Source organism: Dendrobates tinctorius, unplaced genomic scaffold (genome assembly GCF_039654945.1).
Source record: "Dendrobates tinctorius isolate UK_male_01 unplaced genomic scaffold, ASM3965494v1 ptg000028l, whole genome shotgun sequence".
NCBI classification, from domain to species: Eukaryota; Metazoa; Chordata; class Amphibia; order Anura; family Dendrobatidae; genus Dendrobates; species Dendrobates tinctorius.
The window spans coordinates 6,451,860-6,463,668 of NW_027361696.1; the positions used below are offsets into that span (position 1 = coordinate 6,451,860).

Genomic DNA, 11,809 nt, shown 5'->3' on the forward strand with positions numbered 1-11,809 from the left:
CCTCACTTCTGAGCAATACTCCTTCGACGGCTGGCCTCCCTGCTGAGTAATACTCCTCAGCCAGCTGGCCTCCCTGCCGAAGAAATACTCCGCCGGCAAGCCTCCCTGCTGAACAATACTCCGCCGGCCGTCTTCCCTGCTGAGTAATACTCTTCTGTCGGTCAGCTTCCCTGCTGAGCAATGCTCCAATGCTGGTCAGCCTCCCTGCTGAGCAAAGCTCCTCCACCATCCGGCCTCCCTGCTGAGTAATACTCCTCCATCAGCTGGACTCCCTGTTGACTAATACTCCTCCACCAACTGTACTCTGCTGAATAATACTTTTCCGCCAGCTGGCCTTCCTGCTGTACAATGCTCCAACATCGGCCAGCTTCCTTGCTGAGCAATACTCTGTCGGGTGACCTCCCTGCTGAGCAATAGTTCTCCGTCGGCCAGCCTACATGCTGAGCAATACTCCTCTGCCGGCTGGCCTCCCTGCTGAGTAATACTCCTTCGCCGGCCGCCTGCTGAGTAATACTCCTCTGCTGGCTGGCCTCCCTGCTGTGTAAGTCTGCCACCTCCAGACTGAGATACTGATGTTGTCTTGCCAGAGCAACCACCGGTTCCATAATTGATGAAAAAGGTATGGGCCAGTGTTAATGTCACGAAGGTGTTGAGATTTTGGTCACTAACTAGGTCCCTAAAACTAGGCCAACCCTAGTCTATCCCTGTCCCCCAGGATTACTTCTGAAGGTGGAGATGCCAGGTTCTCATGCCTTGCAGTGCTCCTATATCAACCCCTATCTGTCCCTTCCCACACCCAGGCTACTGGGAAGCTGAAGTGTATAGGATAACACTAACCAGACAAACAAGGGAGGATGGACAGGGATGAATGAAAATACCAACCATACAAAATACACTCACCAAACAACAGAGTGGAACACAGAAGATTAAAGGAAGGAGAAACCAAATAGGAGAGAATGAGGATGGGCAAACATACAAAACTCCAAGTAGCAATCTCCAAACACTAACTCTAGCTACAAACTACTCCTCCAACGCCAGAACCAGGCAGTAAGAACTAACACTGGCAATGCCAAAGTGCCAGAGGTAAGCATATACTGTATAGCAGAGGGGAGTGTCCAACACTGAACAGCTCAGACAAATCAAGTAGGAAGGTACCAGGAGATTCAATTTAACAGATTAACCCTTGCACTGCTAGACAAACAAGGGAAGACAGACAGGGATAAATGAAAATACCAACCATAAAAAGTACACTATAGGAACAAAAAAGCGCAAATAGGGTATTAACCGGGTTAATATTAAAAAATATAAAAGAAATTCACTCACCTATGGTAGGAGAGATCAGGCATGTACGATTAGTAAATCAAACAATATTCCGGACTAACATAATTACTACTGCCGGAAAAAAAAGTGAAGAAATCCAGAAAAAATATCTTTAAAATAATCAATTTATTAATAATATATTAAAAACAGAGAAAAATAATGCCCAAAAGGAGGCGTAAAATGCCCTGCAGCAATCATATATGAACAGGCATAATGATAATAAGGCACAAAAATCACACAAAAGCAGATATTGCACAATATAAGGAGTTAATAAAAGTTGCAAATAATTCACAACAATCCTCAAAATGGTCTGCTATATATAAATGGTTAAATACCTAAATGAGTCAAAGATCCCTAGGCGGCACAATACATATAAAGGGTGAAATATAGCGGCAACATGACGATGACATCTAAGTCCTCATATTAATCTACCTAAATGGACCGCTCCAAAATAGACCTACTTAAAAATAGTATAGCCAAAAATTGTATGCCTTAAATAACAATACCTGGTTACTGTAAGCTCAAATAGACGTGGGCGCCGCAGCCTCCTCCACCCCAACGCGCGTTTCACAACAAGCTTCTTCCGGGGGCGTGTTCCAGTGACGGGCGGGCTGTGTTAAATAGCACCAATATCCAATCACCAAGCACCATGTGAAGTGACGTGACTCATTTAACATCTCTATCTGATGTTAGCGGCGCATGCGTTGTCGGACACCGCCGTATTAACATCACTTCCAGTGACGCGCTCACATAGACCGCCAGCTGAATAAGCCCGAGATCCACATACCTAGAACACTCCCGGAACTGAACAGCAATGAACAGACCTCGCAGGCGCATAATCAAGAGAGAGATCACACTCAATATATAATAGACAAAGATTGATATGCGTGAATAAAAATACATTTATTAAGTGAAAGCGTAATCACACAAATAACAGCGTATAAATAAAAGTGCAAAAATGTGAATAATATAATATTTTTCTTAAAAAATGTAAAAAGTGTATAAATTAACAATAGTATTTCTCTCAAACCCTGCTGGTTAAAGTACAAATGTGCATCAGTGCAAGTGTGCATTAGTGCAAAAAAAAACATACAGAAAAGCGCTAAATAAACCACAGAGATCCATTCTATTATATCCCAAATCCTGAATAGAACATACAAACTCATTTATAGAATTACAAAAATACACAAAAGAGTAAATGAAAAACTCTCTACAGTAAGTATATTCTACAAGGTGGAGAAGGAAACCTTATTAATAAGGCAGGATAATAAATGAGCAAAAAACAGTATTCTTAAGGGGGCATACAACAAGTATATCCACCAATTTTTCTTAATCAGAAACAAAGTCCATCAATTGTAAGGATATATCCTGCACGAATTCCAAAATGATGGTCCACAAAGGTTCAGAATGGGTCCCGTAGAAATTCAAAACGTGAAAGCCGTATATCACCGAAGGCACCTAAATAAAAAACAAAAAATGAATATAATATAAAAACACCAACCCACCCCTAAAATTTACCACTAAATAGACCTTGATGGAAAACAGATATTAACTACCAAGTAATTATAGGAAAGAAGCAAAGCCGAAGCTTTCATTGAGACCTGAAGGGCTCATAGTGCCCAATCGATATATCCATTGACTTTCCTTTTGAGCAAGAATCCTGCTCAGATCCCCACCCCTGATGTCAAGTGAAACCAAATCAATCCCCCTTACTGATAATCCCCTGGCATTACAATGATGGTAACGCTTGAAGTGTCTAGGTAAAGTTTTTAAACTGGAATCATCCTCTACATTGATGACTTTCTCAATGTCCCTCACATGTTCACGTACTCTGATTTTAAGTTCACGTGTGGTAAGACCAATATATATCCTATCACATGGACATTGAGTGTAATAGATGACCCCATGTGAGGAACAATTAATATGTTTCCTAATTTCAAAGGTCCTAGTCCCATCCTGACTAGAAAAGGAACTACTTCTGATCAAATTTAGACATCCTTTGCACATGCCACATGGAAAAAAACCTGGTTTACCTGAATTTTTTATCATATTCTTCTTATTGTCACTAGATGTATAGTGACTGTGCACTAAGATGTCCGTCAAGTTTTTAGACTGTTTAGCCACAAAAGTAGGAGCAACTGGAAGTCACTTCTTCGAAGTCGGATCAACCAAAAGTATATGCCAATGTTTCCGTACAATATCCGTCAAATTTTGCCATTGGTTGTTAAATGTAGATATAAATCGTATGGTGTTAGTATTAGAAGATTCCTCTTGTTTCTTCAAGGGGCCATAGAGTAATTGGTTTCTATTGGACTTCGAAGCTCTCAGATATCCATGTCTGATAGATTTTTTACTATAACCCCTCTCGATAAATCTCCTGGAAAGGTCCACTGCTTGTTTCTCAAATGTCTGAGTATCTGAACAGATCCTTTTAATACGAAGGAACTGACCAATAGGTATTCCTTTAATCATAGATTTTGGATGTGATGACTGCGCCAACAAAAAGGCATTAGTAGCCGTGGGCTTACGGAATACGTCTGTATACAGATGACCATCCGGAGAGGCAGAAATGAGAATATCAAGAAATTCCAAACTTCGTCCATATTTGAAGGTAAGTTTCACATTGATGTCATTTTGATTAAGCCTGTCAATGAGAGCACATAGATCATCACCGGAGCCGTCCCATATAAACAAGATATCGTCAATATACCTCATCCACTTATGGACATTGTCCATATCTGGAATGAGGTCGCCCTGAAAAATGCTCCGTTCCCATGCACCTAAAAACAAATTGGCGTAAGCCGGGGCACAGGAAGCCCCCATTGCTGTACCTTGTAGTTGTAAAAAGATACCTCCATTAAATGTAAAAACATTATGGTTAAGGAGGAACTCCAAAAATATCAAGATTAAATCAGCAATGGAGTGGTCAATATTACTGGAGCTCATAAAAAGTTTGACCGCTGCCAATCCATCTTGATGTCTAATAGATGTATATAGGGACTCCACATCTGCAGTTACCAAAACCATGTTGTGATCTAACTGAATCTGGTCAATTCTTTGTAACGCAGATGTGGTGTCCCTTACAAATGATGGTAATTCTGCGGCAAATGGTTTAAGAAAAAAATCAACGATGCCAGAAATAATTTCACACAGGCTGGAATTACCTGCCACAATGGGACAACCCGGTGGGTCCAATGGATCTTTGTGCAATTTAGGGATCAAATAAAAAGTAGCCAATCGCGGATGAAAATTTTGTGTATTATCCAATAATTTCTTTGAAATAATTCCCTGAGAAAATGCATCTTCAAGAATACCGACTAGTTTAGCCTGAAAGGAAGACATTGGATTATGGGTTAACTTTCGATAGCATCTTGTATTATTAAGGAGTAAATTAGCTTGTTTTTCATATAAATCGACTGGCCAGATATCTAAATTACCTCCTTTATCTGCCGCTTTAAAAACGACATCATCCCATGTTTTAAGTTCCTCAAGAGCCATTTTTTCTTTCCTAGTCAAGCTTGATTTACTGTGTTTAGATTTACACAGCATCTCGATATCGTTAGTTACCAGTTGTGTGAATATATCAATAGCAGGACAAATCCCTAGCGCTGGAAATTTTTTGATTTATCAAATAAATGGCTCGGTATCATACTTACGGTACTTGTTTGATAGAATTTTCATTTGCACTTTATCCAGCTGGGTTTGAGAGAAATACTATTGTTAATTTATACACTTTTTACATTTTTTAAGAAAAATATTTTTTATTTAAAAATATATACAGTATATATTTATATTATTCACATTTTTGCACTTTTATTTATACGCGGTTATTTGTGTGATTACGCATTCACTTAATAAATGTATTTTTATTCACGTATATCAATCTTTGTCTATTATATATTGAGTATGAGCTTTCTCTTGATTGTGCGCCTGCGGGGTCTGTTCATTGCCGTTCAGTTCCGGGAGTGCTCTAAATATGTGGATCTCGGGCTTATTCAGCTGGCGGTCTATGTGAGCGCGTCACTGGAAGTGATGTTAATACGGCGGTGTCCGACAACGCATGCGCCGCTAACATCAAATAGAGATGTTAAATGAAAAAAGAAGGAACAGCATCCATTTCTAGGTGAAAAAATTCTGAAGCTTTTATTCTGCCATCATCAGATACAACGTTTCGACCCTACTTGATAAAGGCCTCAATAGGGTCGAAACGTTGTATCTGATGATGGCAGAATAAAAGCTTCAGATTTTTTTCACCTGGAAACGGATGCTGTTCCTTCCTTTTCATTGTGCATGCATTGTTGGACCCAACGGGCCCCGGGACCCTTGGAGCGTGCATCCTATGCATCTGTGTGCTGTTGGCTGTTTTTTCAATTTAGAGATGTTAAATGAGTCACGTCACTTCACACGGCGCTTGGTGATTGGATATAGGTGCCATTTAACACAGCCCGCCCGTCACTGGAACACGCCCCCAGAAGAAGCTTGTTGTGAAACGTGCGTTGGGGTGGAGGAGGCTGCGGCGCCCACGTCTATTTGAGCTTACAGTGACCAGGTATTGTTATTTAAGGCATACAATTTTTGGCTATACTATTTTTAATTAGGTCTATTTTGGAGCGGTCCATTTAGGTAGATTAATATGAGGACTTAGACGTCACCGTCATGTTGCCGCTATATTTCACCCTTTATATGTATTGTGCCGCCTAGGGATCTTTGACTCATTTAGGTATTTAACCATTTATATATAGCAGACCATTTTGAGGATTGTTGTAAATTATTTGCAACTTTTATTAACTCCTTATATTGTGCAATATCTGCTTTTGTGTGATTTTTGTGCCTTATTATCATTATGCCTGTTCATATATGATTGCTGTAGGGCATTTTGCGCCTCCTTTTGGGCATTTTTTTCTCTGTTTTTAATATATTATTAATAAATTGATTATTTTAAAGATATTTTTTCTGGATCTCTTCACTTTTTTTTCCAGCAGTAGTAATTATGTTAGTCCGGAATATTGTTTGATTTAATATGTTTAAGAAGTGCTGGAATATTATTCTAATTGGACAATACTAGTTTAAATGTACGATTAGTAGTCAGCTGCTGCACGTCCAAAGGTCAAACAAGTGACCGCTGATATAACAATTCTTATGGAACTAATTTATGGACTTCCATGCGCTGCTTGACAAAATACAGGATTCCAATTATGGTGGAAGATTAATCATTTATTCCCAAAATAAATGATTAATCTTCCACCATAATTGGAATCCTGTATTTTGTCAAGCAGCGCATGGAAGTCCATAAATTAGTTCCATAAGAATTGTTATAACCATAAAAAGTACACTCACCAAACAACAGAGTGAAACACAGGTGAGTTAAAGGAAGGAGAAAACAAATAAGAGAGGATGAGGATGGGCACACAGACAAAACTCCAAGCAACAATCTCCAAACACTAACACCAACCACTAACTACACTTCCAACTCTAGAACCAGGCAGTAAGAACTAACATTGGTAATTCCTATGTGTCAGAGGCTAGCATATATAGCAGAGGGGAGTGTCCAACACTGGACAGCCGAGAATCCAGGTTGGCAAGCTCCTGGATATTCAACTGCACAGATTAACCCTTACATTGCTAGCAAGGAAACAACCTGCACTGTTTAATACGATGGTGTGGGGAAATGGGGGGTCGGTGGGCGCCCAAGTCCGCTAGCTGGAACCGCATGACCAGGGATCGTCCCGCCTAACGCCCGCTCTCCCCTTACCATGGTATAACGCTACTCCGACAACACAAGGTGAGGGTAAAACAGTGTGGCAATGCTTTATTGAACCACAAAACAAGCAGTCTCACCCTTCCACTGACCCGCCGGGGTAATGGCAGATGCTATGTCAGAGCTTCCAGGGTCGGCTACCCCACCTGTGGTACACACATAGAGAGGAGGTAATGACAACCGTAGTGAGATGACAGTCCATAGAGTCCATACGAGGTCCAAAGCCAGTTGACACGAGAGTCACCACCTGGCTTATCCGAACATCTCCATGGAGCCAGGCAACCAAGGAGTTCCAATCCTGACTTTCTACAAACATATCCATGGTTCAGCGATGGTCAATGGAGCAGATCTGTATTCTTCCAACCGGAGCCGAAAACCCCTAGGTTGTTTCCTATAGAATGACAGATCCATGTCCCTCGTTATGGTGCCATGATGAATTGGCTGCAGTCCTCTCGTCCCTTGGGTGTTTTGCATAATGTCCAGCTGTGTCGCTTTCTCTCAGTTTGTCTCTGAGTCTCATTATACAGAGGCATGTAAGCTATTTTTAGATTTACCCAGGGTCCTTCAGTCCACCCTCACAGATAAGGGGAAGAATGGTGAGGTCAAAATTGCCTTGTTTGATTGTGTAATCTATTTGCATAGATTTTCCTCCTCTGTTTTAAAAATCAACAAAACTATCAGGGCTAGACAATGTATAATTAGCATATCAGTAGACTTCACTATTCATCAAGGATAACAACACACTATGTTATATCAAATACAGCTTACAAGTCAATATTTCAGGCTTACACAAACAAAAGTCTATTTTCTTGTTCAACCAGAAATCAATACTTAAATCCAAAAGCCAACATACAGGTAAAAAGTCAATTCTTCACGGTTTGCTAAACATAGTCATCTGGGTAATTAAGATATAATCTGGTTTCTTCACAGATGGTGACATATTTCCAACTAGTGCAGGAGTGCGTGACAATAGACGCTGCGATCTTCTGTAGAATAATATGGAAAGCGGTGTAGACCGCTAAAATCCCTGTACACACTGCCAATCACTGTACACACCGCCGACCCCAGTGCACACTGCCAATCACTGTACACACCGCTGTGCAGACTGCCGATCCCAGTGCACACTGCCAATCACTGTACACACCGCCGATCACTGTATATAGCTAATCCCTGTACACACCGCCGATCCTTGTACACATCACCAGTCCCAGTGCACATATTCCTGTTCATACAGCCAGTAGCGTAGCTACCGGGGGGGCAGATGGGGCGGTCGCTCCGGCCCCCGAGCTCTGAGGGGCCCACTGAGCTACGCTACTGTAACTGTATCGGCGTGCACAGCGCGCCCATACAGTTACATTCTGCGGCAGAGCAGGGAGAATCGATCTCCCTACTCTGCCGCCCAGCCGCTATGGGCCCCTGAGAAGGTGGTGGGGGGCCCCGGTGCCAGCAGTGGGCCCCCCACCTCACAGCCAGCAACGTCGTTATGAGCTTTTCTGTGAGCACAGGACCTGTGATGAGGTCACAGGAGGGGCGGAGTCAGGGGGTCACATGATCAGGGGCTTCAGCACAGGGCTCTGCTGTGCTGGTTGTCATGGTGCTGGATGAGGTGAAGTAAGTTTCTGTGTGGGGTCAGGATTGGTTTACAGGGTGGATGTAGCAGAGCTGTGTGTGTATGAGGTGTACAGAGTGGAGCCGTGTGTGTAGGTGTACGGAGCAGAGATATGCATGTATGAGGTGTACAGAGGAGCGGAGCCGTGTGTGTATGGGGTGAGCAGAGCTGTTTGTGTACAGGGCGGAGCTGTGTGTGTCCAGGGTGTACAGAGCAGAGCCGTGTGTGTACGGGGTGTACAGAGCAGAGCCGTGTGTGTGCTGCGTGTACTGAGTGGAGCCGTGTGTGCAAGGTATACGGATTTGAGCCGTATGTGTACGAGGTGTATGGTGCGGAGCCACGTGTGTACGGGGTGTGCGGAGCAGAGCCGTGTGTGTACAAGGTGTACAGAGCGGAGCTAGGTGTGTACAAGGTGTACGGAGCGGTGCCGCATGTGTACAGCGTGTACGGAGCAGAGCCGTGTGTGTATAGGGGGTGTGAAGCAGAGCCGTGTGTATAGGGGGTATCAGGTGCAGTAATAGGGACACATACGGCAGCAGTGGCTCAGTATTGGGGTATCAGGTGCCGTAATGGGGACACATACGGCAGCAGAGGCTCAGTATTGGGGTATCAAGTACAGTAATAGGAACACATACGGGAGCAGCGGCTCAGCATTGGGGTATCAGGTGCAGTAATAGGGACACATATGGCAGCAGCGGCTCAGTATTGGGGTATCAGGTGCAGTAATAGGGACACATACAGCAGCAGCGGCTCAGTATTGGGGTATCAGGTGCACTAATAAGGACACATACGGCAGCAGCGGCTCAGTATTGGGGTATAAGGTGTAGTAATAGGGACACATATGGCAGCAGAGGCTCAGTATTGGGGTATCAGGCGTAGTAATAGGGGCACATACGGCAGCAGTGGCTCAGTATTGGGGTATCAAGTGTAGTAATAGGGACATATATGGCAGCAGCGGCTCAGCATTGGGGTATCAGGTGCAGTAATAGGGACACATACGGCAGCAGCGGCTCAGCATTGGGGTATCAGGTGCAGTAATAGGGACACATACGGCAGCAGCGGCTCAGCATTGGGGTATCAGGTGCAGTAATAGGGACACATACGGCAGCAGCGGCTCAGTATTGGGGTATCAGGTGCAGTAATAGGGACACATACGACAGCAGAGGCTCAGTATTGGGGTATCAGGTGCAGTAATAGGGACACATATGGCAGCAGCGGCTCAGTATTGGGCTATCAGGTGCAGTAATAAGGACACATACGGCAGCAGAGGTTTAGTATTGGGGTATCAGGCGCAGTAATAGGGACACATACGGCAGAGGCTCAGTATTGGGGTATCAGGTGCAGTAATAGGGACACATATGGCAGCAGCGGCTCAGTATTGGGCTATCAGGTGCAGTAATAAGGACACATACGGCAGCAGAGGTTCAGTATAGGGGTATCAGGTGCAGTAATAGGGACAAATACGGCAGCAGCGGCTCATCATTGGGGTATCAGGTGCAGTAATAGGGACTCATACGGCAGCAGCGGCTCAGCATTGGGGTATCAGGTGCAGTAATAGGGACACATACGGCAGCAGCAGAGGCTCAGCATTGGGGTATCAGGTGTAGTAATAGGGACACATACGGCAGCAGCGGCTCAGCATTGGGGTATCAGGTGCTGTAATAAGGACACATACGGCAGCAGCAGAGGCTCAGTATTGGGGTATCAGGTGCAGTAATAGGGACACGTACGGCAGCAGCAGCTCAGTATTGGGGTATCAGGTGCAGTAATAAGGACACATACGGCAGCAGCGGCTCAGTATTGGGGTATCAGGTGCAGTAATAGGGACACGTACGGCAGCAGCAGAGGCTCAGTATTAGGGTATCAGGTGCAGTAGAATCATAGAATCATAGAATCGTAGAGTTGTAAGGGACCTCCTGGGCCATCTGGTCCAACCCCCTGCTCAAAGCAGGATTCGCTAAATTATCCCAGTCAGATGTCTGTCCAGCCTCTGTTTGAAGACTTCCATTGAAGGAGAACTCACCACTTCTCGTGGCAGCCTGTTCCACTCATTGATCACTCTAACTGTCAAAAAGTTTTTTCTAATATCTAATCTGTGTCTCCTCCCATTCAATTTCATCCCATTGCTTCTAGTCTTTCCTTGTGCAAATGAGAATAAAGTTGATCCTTCTACAATGTGACAGCCCTTTAGATATTTGTAGACAGCTATTAAGTCTCCTCTCAGTCTTCTCTTTTGCAAACTAAACATTCCCAATTCCTGCAACCTTTCCTCATAAGACAGGGTTTGCAGACCGGTCACCATTCTGGTCGCTCTTTTCTGAACTTGCTCCAGTTTGTTGATGTCTTTTTTAAAATGTGGTGCCCAAAACTGGACACAATATTCCAGATGAGGTCTGACCAAAGAGGAGTAGAGGGAAATAATGACTTCACGTGATCTAGACTGTATGCTTCTGTTAATACATCCTAGAATTGCATTTGCCTTTTTTGCTGCTGCATCACACTGTTGACTCATATTCAGTCTGTGATCTATTAGTATACCCAAGTCTTTTTCACATGTGCTGTCACTTAGCCCTATTCCTCCCATTCTATATATGCTTTTTTCATTTTTATTGCCCAGATGTAGTACTTTGCATTTCTCCCTGTTAAAAACCATTCTGTTAGTTGCTGCCCACTTCTCCAGTTTATTTAAATCTTTTTGAATCCTTTCTCTCTCTTCTCTAGTATTAGCTATCCCTCCTAGCTTTGTGTCATCAGCAAATTTAATCAGTTTACCCTCAATTCCTTCATCTAAATCGTTGATAAAGATGTTGAACAATACAGGGCCCAGGACAGAGCCCTGTGGTACCCCACTTGAGACATTCTTCCAACTGGATGTGCAGCCATTTACGACGGGTCCGATCACTAAGCCAGTTATGAATCCACCTAACAGTTGCCTTGTCCATTCCATACTTAGTCATTTTTTCAATAAGGATTGTATGAGAGACTTTGTCAAATGCTTTGCTGAAGTCAAGATAAACTATATCTACAGCATTTCCTTGATCCACCCAATCAGTGATACCGTCATAGAAGGAAATTAAGTTAGTCTGACATGACTTATTAGTTACAAACCCATGCTGACTCTG

The 11,809-nt window shown here is 43.4% G+C and overlaps 1 long non-coding RNA gene across 1 annotated transcript; it reads right to left on the minus strand.

Moving 5' to 3' along the window:
* Positions 1-2,212: 2,212 nt before the first annotated feature.
* Positions 2,213-5,079, minus strand: LOC141084856 (uncharacterized). The gene is made up of 3 exons (XR_012231141.1): positions 4,485-5,079; positions 3,354-3,964; positions 2,213-2,778 (listed from the first exon to the last, which is right to left on the minus strand). It is a non-coding gene; the product is annotated as an uncharacterized lncRNA (long non-coding RNA).
* Positions 5,080-11,809: the final 6,730 nt, after the last annotated feature.